Raw genomic sequence first — 21,945 nt, 5'->3', positions numbered from 1 at the left:
TGAAACTTTAAGATACAGTTATAATTTATTATGAATTGGTTTAAGAATTCCCTATCATGAAAAGATCACTCGGATTATAAATTATAATGAAAGCAGAAACCTACATTGTAAGTTTGTCTTCTCAACTAAAGAAGCCCCACCCATAAATGTCATTTTATTGACACTTAATACTTTCTCAGTCCCTTATTGATGTGTTTGTGGATTTCTCCCACTATTTCAAATGTAAAAAAGAAGATTGTGATTAATTAATAATATTATGCTCATTATATTCTTACAGAAAAAATGGTATTGCTGAAATGTAGCTTCTAGTTCTAAAAAATATTTTGCCATTTATTCTACATTTTTTCCTTCAATAAAAATAGTTGAATTCTTTTTATAATCATATGAAGGATAAAAATTATTTTTAAAATACCTAAGTTTATAGCAGCATCACCTGTGATAGCAAAGAATTGAGAATAGCTAAGTGGTCTGACAACAGAATAGAGGATATGTGGTGTGTTCATATATTGGAACACTATACAGTAATGAAAATGAACAGCTACACACAAATACATGGATGAAGGACAGTGTAATGCTAACGAAGATTTTTAAAGTATATATTGTGTGAATCCATTTATATGAACTTAAAAAGTAAGCAAAATGAACTTGATTTGTTAGTAGTTAGAATAGGAGTCTCCTTCCTGGGAAGCAGTGATCAGAAGGCAAAATGGGGCCTCTGAGGAACTGTGAATGTCCTGTCTTTTCATATTGTGTTCACTTTGTAAAATGACGTCCGCTTTTTTAAAATTCACCTAGCCATTCATTTATGATTACTACTTTCGTGTATGTACAATATACTTTAATAAGAAGTCCACTTTAGAGCCTGGCATAGTGGTTCACACCTGTAATCCCAGCACTTTGAGAGGCTGAAGAGGGAGAATCACCTGAGCTTAGGAGTTCAAGACCAGCCTGGGCAACATGGCAAGACTTTGTCTCGACAAAAACTAACAAAAAGTCCCAGCTACTCAGGAGGCTAAGGTCGGAGGGGCTTGAGCCCAGGAGGTCAAGGCTGCAGTGAGCTGTGTTTGAGCCACTGCACTCCAGCCTGGGTGACCAAAGCAAGATTGAAACAAACAAATAAACAAACACCAACATTTACTTGAAAAAAGAAAATGTAAAAACAAAACACCACCTTATCTGGTTTTCCTATTCTTGCTTCTTAAATTCAGTTGAAAGGTTAGAATGTTCCTCATCTACTATAGTATAGAAAGGTTAGAATGTTCCTCATCTACTATAGTATAAACATGTCCCTCAGAATTCATGTGTTGGAAATTTCACCACCAATACAACAGAATTGGCAAATGGGGCCTAATGGGAGGTGTTTGGGTGATGAGGGCTCTGCCCTCATAAGTAGCTTAATGGCATTAATTTAAAAGTCTTTTGAAAATGAGTTTGCTCTCTTGCACTCTCACATTCTTGCCTTCCACTATGTGATGATGCAGCAAGAAGGCCTGGCCAGATGCTGACACTTTAGTATTAGACTTTCCAACCTTCAGAACTGTAAGCCAATACATTTCTGTTCATTATAAATTATCTAGTCTCCGGTATTCTGTCATAGCATCATAAAACAGACTAAGACACCACCTTACCCTACAGTCAGTACCAGGATTTTGAGTGATAGAATGATAACCTCTTCATCCTTTGATTTTCCTGACCAGTTCCGTATTTTGAATGGAAAGTACTTGGTTCCTGTGAGTTCTTTTGTATCCTCTGTAACTTCTTCAGTATCAAATTTGGAGGACTGTTTTGAGGGGGTCTGAATTCTCAATTTTTGCTCCATCTTGTTTCTCCTTTTTCCATTTTTTTCCATTTGCTCCCACTGACATACATGGACCCTCAATTGTACTTTCATCCCAGTCAGCAGCTGCCCTAAACAAGAAGACATGCCCTGTCATTAGTGGTGGCACGTGCTGGCTTATAGAGCTCTCACTTTAAATTAGCTCCCCTAGAGGGGTTAAAATATATATATGTATATATATATATATATATATATATATATATATAGACACAGTTCTGTTACAGCTGTGGCTTTTTAAAAGTCTTTTTTAATTGTAAATGTTCTCTGGGCCCTTATGACATTTTTAATAACTGACAAGAGAATTCTAAAAGCCTCCATATCCATGCTCAGGGAACCTTGTAATCAAAGAACATGATCTAATCCATGACAGCATCTTCTGGGAGCCTCAGGAGGCCTAAAGATGCTGGCATGGTGCTAAAAAGAACAGATCAGCAGTATCTGAGCTGCATCATCCTCTTCTTTAGTGAATAAGAGAGGATTTTGGCCTACAAAGGGGGTGCCCTTATCCTCACATAAATTCTTCTGCTGATAAAACAAATGACAGAGCAAAAGTTGTGGTTGATCATGGTTGGTATTGTGGCATAGAAGGTGATTTGAAAGCCTCTCTTGACCTTGGAATCTTTCTGCAAGTATTGTTAAGCAGGCGGGACTTGTCTGGTTGAATGAGAGGCAGGTAAGGAGCCTTACCATCTGAGCTTCTCTCTTCCCATCAAAACCTTCTAGATGGGCTCTGCTGGGTCACTTGGATAGCACTGCACTGAATCTTTGTCCTCATACAGTGCTATGATTCACAAGCCATAGGAAAGAGCCATCCCAAATCTAACCCTCCAATGGATGTCAGACTGGTACATAACAGTTACTTAAGGAGTTGGTGAACATTCTGATTGCCAGGCCTGATAAAAGTCAATAGCTAGTCCTAGGAATCTGTGTTTAATAAGATCCTCAGGTAGTTCTGATGCACAGACAAACTTGAGAACCATGGTCATGGCATGGACAAAAACCCATACTTGTGTTTCTGCAAGTGAGAAGCAAGGATCATCTGCATCAGAGTCACCAGCATGTCTGAGATGTGTACATTAGGACGTAGAAGTTTCATTTCACTGTTAAGTGGAACACTGGGAGCTGCTCTGCCTGAATTGAACAGACGTTCAGGTCTTCACCATATTCAAAGTAGAAAGATTTGCAAATATTTCTATATGGATCAAAATTCATATCCACAGCTTCTCTTATGGAGTCTCTGAACTTAAAGCAGGACCAGTGGCACTTCTGGGAGACTCACCAATGTCTGTGCACCATTTGCTTACAGTCTTCTGTCTTCCCTCTCAACAAGAATCCTTTATTAGGACTAAAGGTTCAAAATATCAGCTCAAACTGATTCATGTTCTTCCAAATCCCTTGTCCTATTTTTGGATTTCTGTCAAAAACTAAAGCTTTTTTTTTTCTACATCTGCTGACATCTCTTTTTCCCAAGGCATGAACGTGGAAAATCCTACATGCCTGAGGTGAAGAAAGGGCCTTGAGATACAAGTAAATTCAGAGGAGATACATACCAGTGCTGAACTGGGTTATTAGGCACACAAGTGTGTTCAGCTTATAAAAACACATTTAGCATACCTGTGATTTGTGCACTTCTCTGTCAATATGCAATACTTCAATAAAATGTATAGTAAAAAGTGATAAATAACTCAAAATGTTATTGTGGGCATCGATCAATTGGTAGATCAATAGAGACAAAGATAAGAATACAGAAAAAAATCTGAACAACATGTATTAATGGGGCACAGTGGCTCACACCTGTAATCCCAGAACTTTGGGAAGTGGAGGCGGGCAGATTGCTTGAGCCCAGGAGTTTGAGACCAGCCTGGGCAATAAGGCAAAACCCCATCTCTACCAAAAAAAAAAAAAAAAAAAAAAAAAAAAATAGCTGGATGTGGTGGTGCATGCCTGTGGTCCCAGCTACTCTGGAGGCAGAAGTGGGAGGAGAGCTTGAGCCAGGACACTCTTTTATCAAGAACATTTAACATTTAAATCAATAAAAATAGTTCTTAAAGTTTCTATCCTAAATGAGGATAATAATTTACAGAAAAAGAAATTTCCCAATCACGTTACCTAGTGATGATCCTCCAGAGGGCTTTCAGTAGTGAATTTTGAGAATTAATTTTTGTTCTGACTTTGTGAAGTTAATTTGCATGAGAAAAATTTCCATCTCTGGATATATCTGTATATACTTGTTGTAGCCAAAAGAAAATTTCAAAGAACTTGGAATAGAATGCTTTTCAGAGATGCTTGCAAAGTCAGAACTCTGTAAGTATTTATATAAGAAACCACTTAATGTCTACTTGACTGATGGGTATTCAAATTGCAGTAAGACAGCTGCTGAATAGAAAGTAAAGTGTTTTTAAAGATGAAAGAAACAATACTCCTGTATGTTCTCTTCTAAAGTCAGTGTTGTACAACTCACATGCCAAAAAATCATGAGGTCTTCCTAAATGCCATTACCAAGGCTGCTTAAGAGAAATGAGAAGCCAGCAGGATTGTCTTTGGTGCTCTAGGAATTTCCCTCTCAGATTTCCTCTTTCCCCATCCCCATCCTTTCTTTCACGTCACCCATCCCCAACCACACCCACCATTTAGTTTCTCATTCTTACCTTTCTTGTCCTCAGCTGGCTGACATTAAATTTGATCTTTTCAACAAATATACATAAAGCAGCTACTCTGCGGGGTTAACTGAAGATAGTTAAACATGGCCCCTGTGTCCTTCCCTTTATAACAGGAAATTCTGGAAATGGAGAGTTTTTTAGACAGGCAGTAAGATGAATATTTCTGGACAGAAACAAGCCATCGCTGATTCATTTCAGTGTTGTAGTGAGAGGCATGTATTCCATGAAACATGATCCATCCATTTCTCCCTTGATTTTTTTCAGTTCACCCTAAGGCCAGGTACCCACGGTTTGGGAAAGCCTTCCTATGGCATCTCCTTAGCCTATAGGCTCAGTGAGGTGACCTCTTGAGACAGTGGCTTCTTGGCAAAAGGGTAAGAAATGTGCCTGCAGACTCTCACTACCACATCTGGCCCCCTCTGCTAACAAATAAATTACTTTGCAAGGGCTTAGCATGCCATCTCCCCCTCCAAGACCAGGCTGCTGCCTCCTGATCCACGGCCCAGCATTAAGTATGTGAACACTATCATTGAATAAGCTCTGTACCCTGTACCCTAAGCCACATTTGTATGGCCGTTCAGTGTAATGAGTCACGCTGACTGCTTGGAGGAATGGGTGCTTAACCTCTCTGTGCCTCAGTTTCCTCATCTGTAAAATAGGAAGAAAAATAGTGCTTATCATACAGCATTAGTATGAAGATTAAATAACATGGGTAAAGTGCTAACATGATGCCTTGCAAATAATACATGCTGGCTCTTTAAGCACCCAAACCCATTCTTGTCCAAGAGTTCTCCACATGACAATACTGAGAACTCCAGGTCTCACGCCTTGTTAGTAGTTGTGTTAGGATCTACTCAAATGTTTTTCTTTGAGGTGTCATAACTACCCTTTATAAGTGCTCATTGCATGCCAGGCACATTTTACATGCACTGTTTGCTTTCATCCTCATGACCATCCTCTGAAGTTGGTACTTGTTCTCTTCATTTTTCAGAAACTGAGGCAGAGGAAGCTTAAGTAAATGCCCAACGTTATGCAGCTACTAAATGGCTGGCAATCTGGCTCTCTAGTCCTTGTCTTAGCCACTGTGCTAGCCCATATGCAGAGCACACTTTTGTGGTCTGAGAGATGGCCTAGCTGTAACAGGTACTGATCCAAGCTGCACTCAAATCATGGCCCAGTGATGAAATGTTTAACATTTTGAGTGCTTCTAAAATTTCAGATATTGCTGGGATAGTGGCTCATGCCTGCAATCCCAGGACTTTGGGAGTCTGAGGTGGGTGGATCACCTGAGGTCAGGGTTCAACACCGGCCTGGCCAACATGGCAAAACCCTGTCTCTACTAAAAATACAAAATTAGCCAGATGTGGTGGTGCATGCCTGTAATCCCAGCTATTTGGGAGGTTGGGAGGGGGATCACTTAAACCTGGGAGGTAGAGGTTGCAGTGAGCCAAGATCACACCACTGCACTCCAGCCTGGGTGACAGAGTAAAACTCTGTCTCAAAAATAAATAAATAAATTTCAAATATTTTCAACATCTGTAAACACTTCCTGTGAATAGTTAGGAATTAAATTAGTGTAGCATTTTATTGCTCATGTTTTCAGTAATTAATGTGTACTAGAAATTGGGGCAAGTGCTTTACATTGATTCTGTCACTTCATTTTCACAAGAACTTCAACGGGATAAGTACTGTGACTCCACCAATTTTATAGATGGGGCCCAGAGAGGTTCAGTGACAATGAGTGACAGCACCTATCTTGTAGGGTTTTATGGTGATTAAATGGGTTAACACATGTAAGCAGGTGCTTGGCATAGAGCTGGTGTATTATTGTATGGTTCCCAGATTATTCAATGAGTATTAGTAGAATTCTCTCAGTCTCTTAGGAAAGACAATTCTTAGGTGACAGGAAATCTTTGCCAGCTGAGACAATTATACTTCTTACTAGCTAGCAGGAAAACTATAAATTCAGCTTTCTTTGAAAAGTTCCCAGATTCATCTAAAATTCTCTCTTTAGCTGAAATTATTCACCCAAATGTCTCTAAAACTAGGAATTTTCTGGGGAAATAAACTACAGACAGAAACATCATATTTTTAAATTTAATTATATTATTACTATTTATATGTTTGGTAGAAATTATATTTTATATCCCTTAATATATTAGTTCGAATAGGATAGATGCTGTACTAATACTTCTTTTCCTTCTCTTTTCTCACCCTAAGACTCTGGCTCCATTCTTCCTAACTACTACCTCTCCAAGACAACCAGACCATTGCTCCTTGTTCTATTCTGAGACGTAACAGTGGAATCCAATATTCCTACTGGGAGCCTTGACCCAAAGAGGTCATTAAACAAGCAAGGTGTCTTCTTCCTAATTACTGACCACATCTCACAGCATAACTTGGATATATAATGGGGTTTAAAGATTCCTTCCCCCAGTGGGTGGGAATGAAAAGAAGAATAGAGTGAAGAGGAAGAACATCCTATCTGCCATACTTCAGATTATCCTCTTCCAACATGTGGAAAAGCCAGAGCAAGAGAAGCCACGTCCCACTTCTTATTCCATCCTCCCTGATCTGTTTTAGGAATCCATCCTCAAACTTACAGGGTTTTCAAAGTGTTAGCAAGCACATTTTTAAGTGCCATATTTCTTCCTACACTTTCCCCCTTCACACTCTTTAACCTAACTTTTGTGTTCAGTGGAGTGAATCTGGAGGCACTGCCTTGACATTTCACTGCAAGAACTGAAAGGGCAGGAACAGCAATGCAAGTAGGAGGTATAGTGGGTTTGAATGGGTTCCTATTCAGCATATTGGTGACAGAGAGATTCCCCATAGGGTTAGGAAGATGGATGACACTAAGCACTGGACAGATGAGACCATTCATTAGTCACATATACCCCAGCCTAGGGGAGGGAGACCCAGCACACCATCAGGACCACACAGAGGTTGGAGTCTGGAACAGAATGAGTAACTAGGGCCTGTGGGAGGCAGGCTTTGTAGTATCAAGAGAGTGTGGTGCCTCCTAGTTTCCACAGGAGGATGTAATTGGTTTGTTTGAATAACTGCTTAGGAGGAAACTAAAACCCACTACTCAGGGATAAATAGGAACTGCACCTGGTCCCCTCAAAAAGGAGGGTTGTTTGGCTCGGGGGATGTCATCTGTGAGAGGAGAGTGGGGAGGGGAATTTGCAGTCAGGCCATTCAAGGCCTTCCCAATTTTACCAGATGTCAAGACAACACATACTATTAACTTTACACCTCACATTATAAAAGGTGGGTACAAAGGAGAGTGTGTGAGAAATCATTTTTGGCATATGCAACAGGATGAGAAAGAACAGGTAGAAAACTTGAGAGACAAGGTCTATCATGCAAGCTCAGATATTCATCTTCAAAGAGAGGCCTCCATACAAGCAAAGCTCTGCTCTCAAGTCTCCAAATATTCCCATTTTAGCCTGTTTTTCTTATTCTGGAAGATTCTGTGGATTTTAATTTGCTTTGTGACAAAGCTGATTAATTATTTGGGGGAAAATTGTTGGGATTATATAAGATAGATATTTATAGAAAGCACATGAATTGTTAAAATTCTGTATCAATGTATGGTCATTATTTCAGCACACCAAGAACAGCAAAAGCTCCCATTTTCACTGAGAACTTGCTATGTTCTTTGCATACACCCCCTCTCCTTTAACTCTCATGCCTACCTTACATGGTTCATGTCATTCTAGGAAGGGGAAAGATGCAGGATCAGACAGCTGCTATGGCCAGGCAGGAATTTTTAACCAAGCCTACATAAATCTCAATACAGTTTTTCAAAGACTTAATAGTGTCTAGTCTGGTGAATAAAAGAAAATAATATCATATATTTAAGTTTACAGGAAAATTAAGGAGACCAGTTATTCATTTATTTTGTTATTCAACAGATAATGTTTGACTACCTACTATGTGCCAAGCATCAACCCTAATGACAAGAAATCCAGACCCTTAATGTTTCAAAGAATAGCTTGGAAGTATAGACATTTACTTCTGATCGTGATAGAGAAACAGGGCTTGGTTTACCCTCCCAGCTTAAATAGCAAAAAAGAAGTGAACAAAATGCATGTTCATTAACATGTTCATGAAACACTGAGTTACAGACATTGGACAACAGGTAGTAGAGAACAGTGATCCCTTGGAGAAGAGAAACACAAGGTAAGCACTGGGAGTGCCTTACTCACTGTCTGATTTCCAGGCCTCAGAACAGGGAAGGAGAACAGAAACAAAGCCCAGCATTCTCCCTGATTTGAGGAGGTAGAGTTGAGAATCCGGGGAGGTCAATGCCTCTAGAAGTTGCAGGAGGAGAGTACCAGACAGGAGAGAAGGAAGTTGCACAGACAGAAATTTCTGGAGATTTCCTGAGTTTCCCTGAGTCTTGATACCTGAGACTAAGGAAAGAACCACCTGAAAGAAACAGGCAGGACAATCTCTGGGACTCACAAAGGGCTGGGAGCAGTTTGTGTTCCCACCAGCCAAAGTGGGAAAAACCTCATAATACACAGGGCATCAGATGGAGAATACAGAGGAGGACTGCCTCAGTACTGGAACCACAGTCTGCTCTGTTTGTGCCTAGCAAGGCTTGAAAGCAAGACTTTCAAGAGTGTCAAACTAGTTCCAAGTAACTTAATTGCCAACCAAAAAAAAAAAAAAAAAAAAAGCCTAAGAATATTTAAAGGATTATTCCTCCAATATGTAACAAAGTAAAATTCACCATGTCTGGCATCCAATCAAAAATTACTAGATATGCCAAAAGGTGGGAAAATATAACCTCTTATGAGAAGTAAAATAATTCAAGAGAAATAGTCCCAGAAAAGACACACAGTATAGAATTGGTAGACATGGACATTAAAACAATTCTAATAAATATATTCCATATGCTCAAGAAAGTGGAGAAAAATTTGAGCCTGTTAAAAAGAGACACAAATAGTATTTTATTTTATTTATTTATTTGTTTATTTTATTTTGAGGCAGAGTCTTGCTCTGTCACCCAGGTTAGAGTGTAGCGTATAATCTCGCCTCACAGCAACCTCCACCTCCCGGGCTCAAGCAATCCTCCTGCCTCAGCCTCCTAAGTAGCTGGAATTACAGGCACATGCCACCATGCCCAGCTAATTTTTTTATTTTTAGTACAGATGGGGTTTCAGCATGTTGGCCAAACTGGTCTCAAACTCCTGACCTCAAGTGATCTGCCTACCTCAGCCTTCCAAAATGCTGGAATTACAGACCTGAGCCATCATGCCCAGCTGGATGATATTTTAAAACACTCAAATTAAACTTCTAGGCATTAAAAATTTAATAGATGGTGTTTGGAATGCCTCACAACTACCACCCACACATTTAGGACTCACTAGAAGGGCTCTCAGGGCTCAGAGGCAAAGTGATCCCAGCTATGGTTTATCAAAGCATAAGATACACAGTCAGCCTCACAAGGAAAAAAGACAAACCAGGTGAAGCCTGGAGGAATTTAGGCACTGGCTTCCAAAGTTCTCCCTCTGGGGCTGAAATCACAGGAGGAGAGTACCAGGCAGGAGAGAAGGAAGTTGCACAGAAGAGGGCTGGGGTGGCCACAGAAAACACACTCCTTTATCCAACAAAATGCAGTGTTTCTGCTTAAGACTCAAAGTCCAGAGTTTTCATCGGGGGCTGGTTATTTTGGCAGTCTCTGCCTCTGATAAGCCACAGCTACCAAAATTTTAGACATCTGGTAGAAAAGCTGGCATTCACCATTAATTACATTGTTTGCACAAATAATCTAGACAAGCTGGTATATAAGGGTTTGGTGTCTCAGATGAGCAAATCATCCTTATCTGTGTTGGGAACATCCCAAAGCCAAGTTTCCAGACGGTAGTCTAGAGCCAGCCCCCCAAGCAGATCCTTCTAAAGGTAGCAACATCAAGCCTGCTATATTATGTCTTTTCTACACAGATGGAATTAACAGCATATTAGATACTGCCAAAGAAAAGATTAGTGAACATCAAGAAATAGCAATAGAAGTAATCTAAAATGAAAGAAAATTGATATAAAGACTCCTAAGTTTCTGTCTTGGACAATGGTGCTATTATGAACGTAAAAAGAGCAGACATCCTGATAAAACTTCTTAAAGCATAGTTATTGAGCAAGTAAGCATTAAACTGACCCATTGTACAGTTTTGTATGGTTTCCAAAGACTAGCAAGGATTTCATTTGTATGTTAATATCTGAAATATCTATAATTTAAACTTGATCATATTTCCACATCACCAAGAAACTAAAAAAAAAAAAACCTTTAAGCTATTAAAGGTTTTAATAAATGGATTCTAGAGAAGTAATCAAAAGAAAAATAATATGCAAGGATACAATCTATTGGTGAATATGAGAGAGTAAAGGAGAAAACATTTGTCTTTTGTATGCAAAGGACTTCATACACAACTACCTGACTTAATTTCACAACAATTTAAGAAGAATTATTTTCTCATTTTACAGATGAGAACATTGAGACTAAAAAAGGTCAAGTAACTACCCTATGAGAACACACAGTTAATTTGATGGAACCAGAATATGGAATCCCATATATCTATGTCTCCAAACTCTGTATTTTCATTGTTCTCTGCTTTTATGTCTACCAAGGACAGATAGAATGAAACAGGCTCTTTTCTAAAACAATTATAAAAATGGGGGTCCTGAAATGCATATGGAGTCATTTGCACTGATAGAGGTAGCACAGGCTGAAATAGCCCAAACCATTTGCCCCCACATCTCCCTCCTGCAAAAAGAATAAATAAATAAACCCTATTCCACCTATAATTTTTTTAATCTCTAGAGTTTTAGCCTGTTGAACTGAAATAACTCTAGGGTAACTAAAATTATAGGGTAAAAATCACAAATATACAATCACTCTCCTCTTTTCAACAAGGGAAACGTTATTCATATATCATGGCCCTTTTCCCCTCTAAGTTCAAATACAGTCTCAGAATCCTTCTGAACACATTGTTCCAGACAGCCATTTCCAGTGATTGAAATTAGAACTCAGAATGAAACCTCTTTGCCATCTTTATTTTAGGAGTCATCCGTTACAGCATAGTAATTAGAATTCAGATTCTGGAACTTGATTGTTTAAACTCAAATCCTAGTTCCACCACTTATTAACTGTGTGAATTTAAATAAGTAATTTAATCTCTCTGTGCTTCCAGCTCTAATTTGGAGATAGTTACAGGTATCTACTTCAGAAGGTTTTGCAAGAATTAAATGAGTTGAAATATATGTAATACTTAGGCTAGAACCTGGAACATGGTAAGCATTATATGCCTAGCTGTTATTACTGTTACTACTATTACTAAAATCATGTAGATGGAGTTTTGACAATCATTTTTTACAAGAAGCAAAGAGATAGGAGGCTGAAGGTATTGGGCACCTGAACAGAAAGAACAAAAGAAAATGGAATGAAATGTCCGCTTATAGAAATGATTAAAGGATGATACTGAAGAAGCAAACCAGACCATCTCTAGAAGTTTTTTTTTGCCCCTCTGAATTATACATTTCTGAAAAGAAAAAAGTACATTTGTATAGGGACCCTTAACCAAAATATTACAAATGTCCAACAACAGTATTTGGTTAAGAATAAACTCTGACCTACCCATACCGTGAAATACTGAATATCCCCATTAAAATGCTTGTCTTAGAACACTTGGTAACTTAGGAAATACCTCATAATATATTAAACCATAAAACTTTAAATCATACATACAATATATTTGGGTTTTATAAGTTACATACAAACGTTAACATAGCACATGTGAAAAATATTCTACATATAAACATGGAGCATATGTATTACCATATTATATCCATTAACGTAAAGTATATAAGTAAATTTGTAGATATGCAAAATATATACATTCTAATGATAGAAAACATGGGCAAACATATACCAAAATGTTAACATGGCTATATTTGGATGGGTGATTATTAATATTTATACATTCATTTATCAAACTTCTAAATAAGTATATGTTACTTTTATTTAGATTTATTTTAACTATGCATTTAGTGGCCAAAATACAAAATATTTGTTGGATAAAGCTACCATTTCTTACTTGTACATAATAGATTGTTAATTCAAAAGACATAACACGATTAGTGAAAACATAAAATTTTTAAAAACAAGGTATTTAAACATTCACAACATCCCACTCTGCAAAAAATCCAAAGTTAATTCTTTTCTATATAATTTAATGAAAATTTATTTTCCAGAGTAATTATGTCTAGCCTCCATTTTCTTGTGTCAAGCAAAAAAGTTTTTTTAAATTTCCACTTTTATTTTAGATATGGGGGTACATGCACAGGTTTGTTACATAGGCATATTGCATGATGCTGAAGTTTGGGGTACAGATCCCACCACCCAGATAGCAAGCATAGTATCCTTCTCAAAGCCTATCAGTTGCACTTGAACTTCAAACAGGGCTTCCCAATTTTCAACCTAAATGACTATTTATAACATCAGATATTAACGTTTCTAAAAACCTGGATAGCTCACCATGCCTTCACCCCAGGCCCCTAGAAGACTAAGCCTAATGTAAAGTTAACCTGCTACTGGCTCCTGCTCCCAGGATAGCAAGATTGAGAGCAAAATGGGAAGGGAGCAGGGAAGGACAGAAAGCAAAGACAAAGAAGTGCATTCCAGAACAGCTATAGCTTCATGAGAAGAGCTAGTCGGCTGCCTGGTCAATGGACATCGCTGCAAAGGCCATGTGGAAGCAGTGGGCCTCAGAAGACATGTTCAAGGGAGAATGAGAGATAGGTTGACGCTCTGGGTCTTTTCTATTTGCTGCTAAGCCTGCGGCACAGAGTGTGACCTCCCTGGTGCTTCCAGACTGTGTTCCAGTCCCATGGGGCCGCTGCTGGGGAAGACAGATTCCCTGTCTTGCAGCAAGCCCTTCCTCTGAACTCAGACATGGCAGCAGCAGCCAAAGCCTTTGTGAGATGCTCGATCAGATGCGGATGACTGAGGAGGTCCTCACCCAGGACTTGCTGAGATGGCAGGTGGGAGCAGCGACCAAGTTGCCAGGGCCTGAGGGACAAGTGGGGCAAAGCGAGCCTGGGGAGGGACATAAGTGAGTATGGAATGCACCACTAGGCCTAGTCCTCTGGCTTCCTCATTTCCTACAGCGCTTCCTGTTAAGAATGAAACTACTGCTTCTCATATGAGGGTGTCATGGCAACTGCTTTGAATGAAGCTGACTTTGCCTACTTGCTCCAGGTGTGACTTGGAGAGTCACTTTCTCTGGGATTTCTCCCTAGAATATCATTTTATTAGTCTTCAATAAATATTTCTTTATTAAATTCCTCTTCCAGTATTCAGAGTGGCATGTTCCAATATTCAGTGACAGTGAATTAATGCCAAAAAATACTACAACACCTCCCACTTTAGTGCCCTTCCACACTGTAACTGATATTTACATCCTGATCCACAGCTATATGTTTTGTAATCAAGGAGACAGATGTAAAAGGAAGAAGTGTAAACTGTATTTGCCTTCTACTATTTTCTTCTCATTCACAAAAAATCACTACAAAATTATTCTGTGATTCTGTTTTCTTAACTATGCATCATAGACTTCCCTTCAGGCAAAAAGGTACAGCTCTACCTCATTCAAAAATAGCTTTCAGGTTAATCTTGAGACACTGTCTTTTGGTGATGGCAATTTTTATTTTTCTATGTAAAATAAATTTATTCTGTCTCACTAAAATTGTCTTTAGATTCTTTTCTTAAGGAAAAAAATAGATGCCACATGGCACATTGCATAAATATGTTGATTTGGATGTCAGAGTGCTTGAGTGTAATTCCTAACTCCACCAAGTAGCTGTGTGATTTAGGACAAGTTACTTAAACTCTCTGCGCTTCAGTTTTCTTGTCTCTGAAGAGGATTGTAGTACTTACCTCCTGGATGATGTTGGGAGAGTTAAATGAGTTAATACACTGAAGGCACTTCAGACAGTGCCTAGTACGTAAGACACACTCAGTAAATGTTAACTATTACTGTTTTTATAATTGTTAGTATCTCATAATGCCTAAATAAATAGAAACACATCCATTTAACAAAGAAACAAAAATGAATTCAGCCCTGTTATGTGTCATTTACCAGGTATATGAGGACAACCAAGATAGGGTTTTTTATTCCAGAGAAGGAGAGAAAAGATAAACATAGGAACAGGTAAATTGCAATGTCACTTGATAGATGGTTTAATAACAGGAGAAACCAGCAGCTATGGGCTCAGTGATGGGAGTGAGTAATTGTGCCTCAGGAAATGCTTCAGGTCTGAGATGAGTCCTGAATAATAGGAATTTGCCAATAAGAGGTGGTGGCATTAGAGTAGGTGTTCCAAATCTAGGGAGCAGTATGTGCAAGAATGAAAATGTTCTTCTAGGCAACTGACAAACATCTTTCATGAGAAGATACTAAGATATGATGATTTTCTTCCCATTTTCTAAAATGTCACATCTCGGTAGCTCAACCTAGAGCATTTGGTCACCTGCCAAGTACTTTGCAAAATGTTTTGGTTTCTGTGACTCATCACCAAAAGCTAATTGACTACTATGACTCATTTTCATCCCTATTGGAATTGTATCTCTGCATAAACTCATGTCTCTGTATAAAGCAAGCCATCGAGTGATTAACTAAATAGTCTTGTTAAGGACAATACCAGGCAGTCACTAAGAAGAATAGTCACACTTTAGATACTGTGCTGCAACACTGATTTCTGTACTGCCAGGGAAATCGTCAGGGAGTAACAAACTGGGATTAAGCATAAGCAAAAAGTATAAATGAACAAAGTCCAAATAAGGGAAAGGGCTTCATGTAGCTGCTTTTTGATATGCACCCTAGTAGGTACTATTAAAGCAAATACACATGATGTAATTTGAAAGCTAAGGGTCTGCAATTAATTGGTAACACTGATAATTCCTTTCTGTCTTCATGACTTCATAGAGTCAAAAGGAATGAAGAATTTGAAAAAAGCCTTTTTATCTAAACTATCTCTTTTGTTCGATCATTTAAAAAACTATTTTCAGTTTTTAGGTAAATGACCATGCCATTGTTAAGCAAAAGTCTTATAAGAAAAAACCAAGCGGTGAAAAGATACTTTTAAAAATATATGTATTATCTTAGCTTCCTCTGGGCATACAAACTAGAAAATCTAGAGGAAATGCATAAACTTCTTGACACTTGTATCCTCCCAAGATTGAACCAGGAAGAAATTGAAACTCCTAACCAACCAAAATTGAGTTCTGAAATTGAATCGGCAATAAAAAAAAAAAAAAAAAAAGAAAGAAAGAAAGAAACCTACCAACCAAAAAAAAAGCCTGGGGCCAGACAGATTCACTGATGAATTCTACCAAACATACAGGAAGCACCGCCCCATCCTAGATATATAGGAATTTGAATGGTTGCCCTATCACATTTCTGTTCCAGAGATCATGACTTCTAGATCAGATGTACACTGTAGCCTTTTCCTGAACCACGATGTAGTTAAGAGCCTTGGAGTTTGCTTAATTTGTGACTCTTTGTGGCAGTGGTTTTGGGCCAACTTCAACACAGCCTAATTAATGCAGATGGCACTGTGGCTCACCATTCGCCAATGTGGTAGTACTACATCTTCGTGTAAAAGGGGTTAGTGGACCTCCACCTTTGGGCCTGTGCAGGGGTGTTTTGGTCATGGTGATACTGGCTGGTTAGGTGGGTCCAATCTCAGGCGGCCCTGGGAGAAATGGTCAGGTGTCAGCAGAATTGGAATGGGGTTCTCCAACTCCTCAGCCCCTACATGGTCAGCTGGACAGCATGTATGAGTCTTGATGGGGCTGGATTGGGTGGGGCCTGTGTTGCTTATTGTGATAGGAAGGGGACTGGTCCCTGAGTCACCAGCTGAACTCTCAGGTAGGGTCAGGTGGTGGGATCTCAAGGGAAGATCACAGGCCTGTGAAGGTAAGGTTTTCACAGATGAAATGTTCATACACGGGCAGGGTGGGTACACTGGAAGTCAGGAAGCAGGAAGCTCTGTTGAGTAATTATATATTAATTACTCTGGGCACTTGTAAGCTGAATACAACAGATTGTGCCTATCTCCACAGAGACCCTTCCGCAGTATACTGAACTATACATGCAAACAATATTTCTTCATTTTCTAGAAGTTGAGATCCCGTTTTCATTTTTTAAGGGTTCAAAGTAGCAAACAGGTTTTAAATGTTGACAGCTTTTCCTCTAAAACTCAGCAAATATTTCTCTGAACTCTTCATTTCCTGTATAATATCCTTTTCTGATTTAAAAAACAAAACAAAGCTAGAGTGTTTATTATGTTTCACTGAATTATTACTCATTTCCCCCACTTTATTCGGTAAAAACATGTGTCATAGCATCCTCACTCCATATTGTATGGGTTGATTTAGATGAGTATTATCATCTAAAGCCCCACAACTCTCTTCTCACAGATAACATCCTAACTTACCCATCTCTATATTCCCTGTGCCTAGACCAGTACCTCGCACACAGGGGGACCTCAATGAAGGTTTATTGAATGAATGAATAAATGATGAACAAATTATGTCTCTCAGGCTGCAGAAATGCTTTCTCTTCACCAATTACTATTACCATCTTTCAATTCAATTCTGCACCTGTTTTGGGCCTGGAGGCTCATGTCAGCAGAGGAGAAAGACTACCTCAGCTACAACTTCTTGGAAGAAATCAGGAGGCATTATTTTCTCCATCTGTTTGTTTTTTGGTTTGGTTTTGTTACTTTACTTTTTAAATTGAGAAATACAGTGATGCGGGGCAGGCAGATCCCAAATTGGAGCTTAGACAGGGAGGGTTCTTGGCTTTGCTCAGGAAAGAATTCAAGGGCAAGCGGATGATTAGAAGAAAGCAGCTGTATTGAGGCAGTGGTGGTACAGCTCCATGGTTGCTCCTGCAGAGCAGGGCTACTCAACAGGCAGTGTGCTGACAGCAGCAGCTCAGGGCAGTTCTGAAGTCATATTTATATCCACTTTTAATTACATGCAAAGTAAGGGGCAGATCATGCAGAAATTTCTAGAAAAAGGGTGGTAACTTCTGAGTTGGGTCATTGTCTTGCAAATGAACAGTAACTTCCAGGCGTTGTTATGGCAATGAGAAGCTGACATGGCACACTGATACACTGATGGGGGTGCGTTATGGAAAGGTACTTCTGGCCCTTGCCTGTTTGCACACTGATACACTGATGGGGGCGCGTTATGGAAAGGTACTTCTGGCCCTTGCCTGTTTGCACACTGATACACTGATGGGGGCGCGTTATGGAAAGGTACTTCTGGCCCTTGCCTGTTTGCACACTGATACACTGATGGGGGCGCGTTATGGAAAGGTACTTCTGGCCCTTGCCTGTTTGCACACTGATACACTGATGGGGGTGCATTATGGAAAGGTACTTCTGGCCCTTGCCTGTTTGCACACCGATGCACTGATGGGGGCGCGTTATGGAAAGGTACTTCTGGCCCTTGCCTGTTTGTACACCGATACACTGATGGGGGCGCGTTATGGAAAGGTACTTCTGGCCCATGCCTGTTTTAGCTAGTCTTCAGTTTGGTCCAGTGGTTCAAGCCCCACCTCCAGAGTTGATTCTCCCCTCTTCCCTCAACAGCACAGAGACAAAAAGTCATAAAACATAAATGAGGCATTTAAGCACTATTATAAGCCAGACATGGTAGCATCGACCTTTAATCCTAGCTATTCAGGAGGCTGAGGCAGGGGATCGTTTGACACCAGGAATTAAAGACCAGCCTAGGCAACCTCATATCAAAAAAACAGAACTATTATAATATGGACACCCATGTAATTACCACCTGGGTAAACAAGCAACACATTACCAAAATACCCAAAAGTCAAGTGTTGCTTCTCATCGCAGTCCCCTCTCTTCCTCTAAATGTAGCTACTATCCTGACTATGGCAATCACTGTTGGCTTTTTTTAATAATGTCTCCTCCTAAGCATTAATCTCTGCCCACTTCAAGTTTCTGTTGCCTGTTTTTTGAACTTTATGTAAATGGAATCATGGAGTAGGTTTTCTTTTGTATCTGTCTCTTTTGAAATAATAAATTAGGTTATTGTCACTTGGAATTAAGATTTTTCAGCATAGAAAATACAATTATAAAATAGAAGCTGACTAAAAAGCATGTGATACAAAATTCAAATTGGAAATATTAGTATAAACTCATGATGTGCTTTTCCTTTTAAAACATACATTTGTAGCTCTAGCATGGAAAAGGCCTAAAATTAATGATCAACATAAGAGCAACATACTATCCTAGAACCCAAATTATAGTCTCTAATAGGAACCAGGGATCCTTTAAAAATGCCTCATTTAAGGTCTGAGGCAGGAAATGTGCAAAGTAAACTCAGAACCAGATGGCAAAGAAACTGTTAAAGGCTACTGGGTTTAAGTTTTCATTGCGGATTGAAGAGTCCCGTGGGGGGAAAAAAAAGAAAGAAAACTTGGTGATCAAGATAATAATAATAATAGCAATTGACTGAAACATATAAAATTAGAATAAAATCCATGAGTTCATAATGATACTTAAAAATACTGAAAAACTAATTGCCTTTAAGGAATGTCAGAATGTCAAATTATTATACTGAAAACTAAAACATAAAGAGAAAAATCAAGTCTTCCTATACAAACTGTTTTTCATGGAAGCCAAATAGTTGAATAGGTAAAGTTCTTTATAAAAGAATTGCAGGTCGTAAATGCCTAAAAATGACAAAATTAGAATATCACCATTTTTTAAATTTAACTTTTAAGTTCAGGGGCATATGGGCAAGTTCATTATCTAGGTAAGCTTTTGTCATGGGGGTCTGTCATATAGATTATTTCATCACTCAGGTATTAAGCCTGGTACCCATTGTTTATTTTTCCGATGGTCTCTCTCCTCCCAACCTCCACCAACTGATGGGCCCCAGTGTTTATTGTTCCCCTCTGTGTGTCCCTTATTCTCATCATTTACCTTCTATATAAGTGAGAATTGAGGTAATTTGTTTTCTCTTCCTGCATTAGTTTGCTAAGGATAATGGCCTGCAGCTCTATCCATGTCATTCTTTTTATGTCTGTAGAGTATTCTATGATGTATATGTACACTTTTTTATTCAGTCTACCATTGGTAAGCATTTAGGTTGATTCCATGGTTTGCTATTGTGAATAGTGACACAATGAACATATGTGAGTATGTGTCTTTATAATAGAATGATTTATATTCCTTTGGGTATGTACCCAGTAACAGGATTGCTGAGTTAAGTGGTATTTCTGTTTTTAGGTCTTCATGGAATTGCCACACTGTCTTCCACAATGATTGAACTAATTTACACTCCCACCAGCTGTGTAAGTTCTTTTTTCTCTGCAGCCTCTCCAGCATCTATTGTTTTTGACTTTTTAATAGTAGCCATTCTAACTGGTGTGGGATGATATCTCATTACTGTTTTGATTTGCATTTCTTTAATGATCAGTCATGTTGAGTTTTTTTTTTTTCATATGCTGGTTGGCCACATGTATGTCTTCTTTTGAAAAATGTCTGATAATGTCCTTTCCCACTTTTTAATGGGGTTGTTTTTTTCTTGTAAATTTAAGTTTTTACAGACGCTGGCTATATTAGAACTTTGTCAGATGCATAGTGTATTAGTCTGTTTTCATGCTGCTGATAAAGACTGAGAAGAAAAAGAGGTTTAATTGGACTTACAGTTTTATATGGCTGGGGAGGCCTCAGAATCATGGTAGGAGGAGAAAGGTACTTCTTACATGGCAGCAGCAAGAGAAAAATGAGGAAGATGCAAAAGTAGAAATCTCTGATAAAACCAACAGGTCTCATGAGACTTATTCACTACCATGAGAACAGTATGGGGGAAATGCCTCCCATGATTCATATTATTTCACACCGGTTTTCTCCCACAGGGAATTGTGGCAATACAATTCAAGATGAGATTTGGGTGGGGACATGGAGCCGAACCATATCATATAGTTAGCAAAAATTGTCTCCTGTTTTGTAGGTTGTCTCTTCACTCTGTCAATAGCTTCCTTTACTATGCAGAAGCTTTTTAGTTTATTTAGATCCCATTTGTCAATTTTTGCTTTGGTTGCAATTGCTTTGGTGTTTTCATCATGAAATCTTCATCTGTTCCTATGTCCAGAATGGTATTCCCTCAGTTGTCTTCTAGGGGTTTTGTAGTGTTGGGTTTTACATTTAAGTCTTTAATCCATCTTAAGTTTATTTTTGTGTTTTGTGAAAGGAAGGGGTCCAGCTTCCATGTTTTGCATATGATTAGCCAGTTATCCCAGCACTACTTATTAAATAGGGAATCCTTTCCCCACTGCTTGTTTTGTCAGATTTGTCAAAGATCTGTAGGTGTGTAGTCTTATTTCTGGGTTCTCTATTCTTTTCCCTTGGTCTTTGTGTGTGTGTTTGTACTAGTACCATCCTGTTTTGATTACTGTAGCCCTGTAGTATAGTTTGAAGTCAGGTAGCGTAATACTTCCAGCTTTGTTCTTTTGGCTTAGGATTGCCTTGGCTATTCAAGCACTTTTTTTGGTTTTAGATGAATTTTTAAATAGTTTTTTCTAGTTTTCTGAAGAATCTCAATGGTAGTGTAATAGGAATAGCAGTGAATCTATTAATTGCGTTGGGCAGTATAGACTTTTTCATGATATTGATTCTTCCTATCCATGAGCATGGAATGTTTTTCCTTTTGTCATCACTTATGTCTTTGAATGGTGTCTTGTAGTTCTCCTTGTAAACATCTTTCACCCCACCTTGTTAGCTGTATTCCGAGGTATTTTTTTCCTTTGGTATCTCCATTTTTTAAGCCCTGATGCAATAATGGGTCTAAGCAGGAATCATAAATGGTTGCTAAAATCTTTAGGCAAAAGGCTTATGGATAACTTTATTTAAAAAGTCAGACTGACAATCTTAAATCATTAGTCAGTTAAAGAAACATAGGTAGACACTATGTGCTTCTTTACATAATGTCATAAATACATGATACTGCCTATGAAATATTACCCTCCCACTTTCATCAAAGTGGGCTTAGGCTTTTGGATCTAAATACAAGATTACAGGAAGCACACATAAAAGGAATACCAGATATAGAAAATGCAGAGAATGAAGAAAGATGTTAAATAATAGAAAAGAATATGGAAAATTTTGAAGGACAAACCATTTCTTCAAAATATAAATGGCAAGATAAAAATGAAAGCAAAAAACCTAAAGATTAAAAGAAACTTATGAGTTATATCAGCCAAATTCAATAGGTGACACTTGTTTATATTGTGACTCAAACAACCTAACAATAAAGTAAAACATTTATAAGATAATGGAAAAAGTTTAATATTGAATAAATATTCGATGATATTAAGGAATTTATGTTAATCTGATGAG

General features: G+C 38.5%; 1 protein-coding gene across 6 annotated transcripts in view; it reads left to right on the top strand.

The window, feature by feature from the left end:
- LMNTD1 (lamin tail domain containing 1) overlaps nucleotides 1-21,044 on the top strand; it is a 472,319-nt gene extending 451,275 nt beyond the window's left edge. For all 6 annotated transcript variants that reach the window (XM_074402937.1, XM_074402936.1, XM_074402935.1 and 3 more), the window contains one exon: nucleotides 19,834-21,044. The gene's annotated coding sequence lies outside the window, so the exon portion shown is untranslated. The remainder of the gene's footprint in view (nucleotides 1-19,833) is intronic.
- The last annotated feature ends 901 nt before the right edge of the window (nucleotides 21,045-21,945 follow it).

Source organism: Saimiri boliviensis, chromosome 7, assembly GCF_048565385.1.
Source record: "Saimiri boliviensis isolate mSaiBol1 chromosome 7, mSaiBol1.pri, whole genome shotgun sequence".
NCBI classification, from domain to species: Eukaryota; Metazoa; Chordata; class Mammalia; order Primates; family Cebidae; genus Saimiri; species Saimiri boliviensis.
This window is presented reverse-complemented; position numbering and strand designations above follow the sequence as displayed.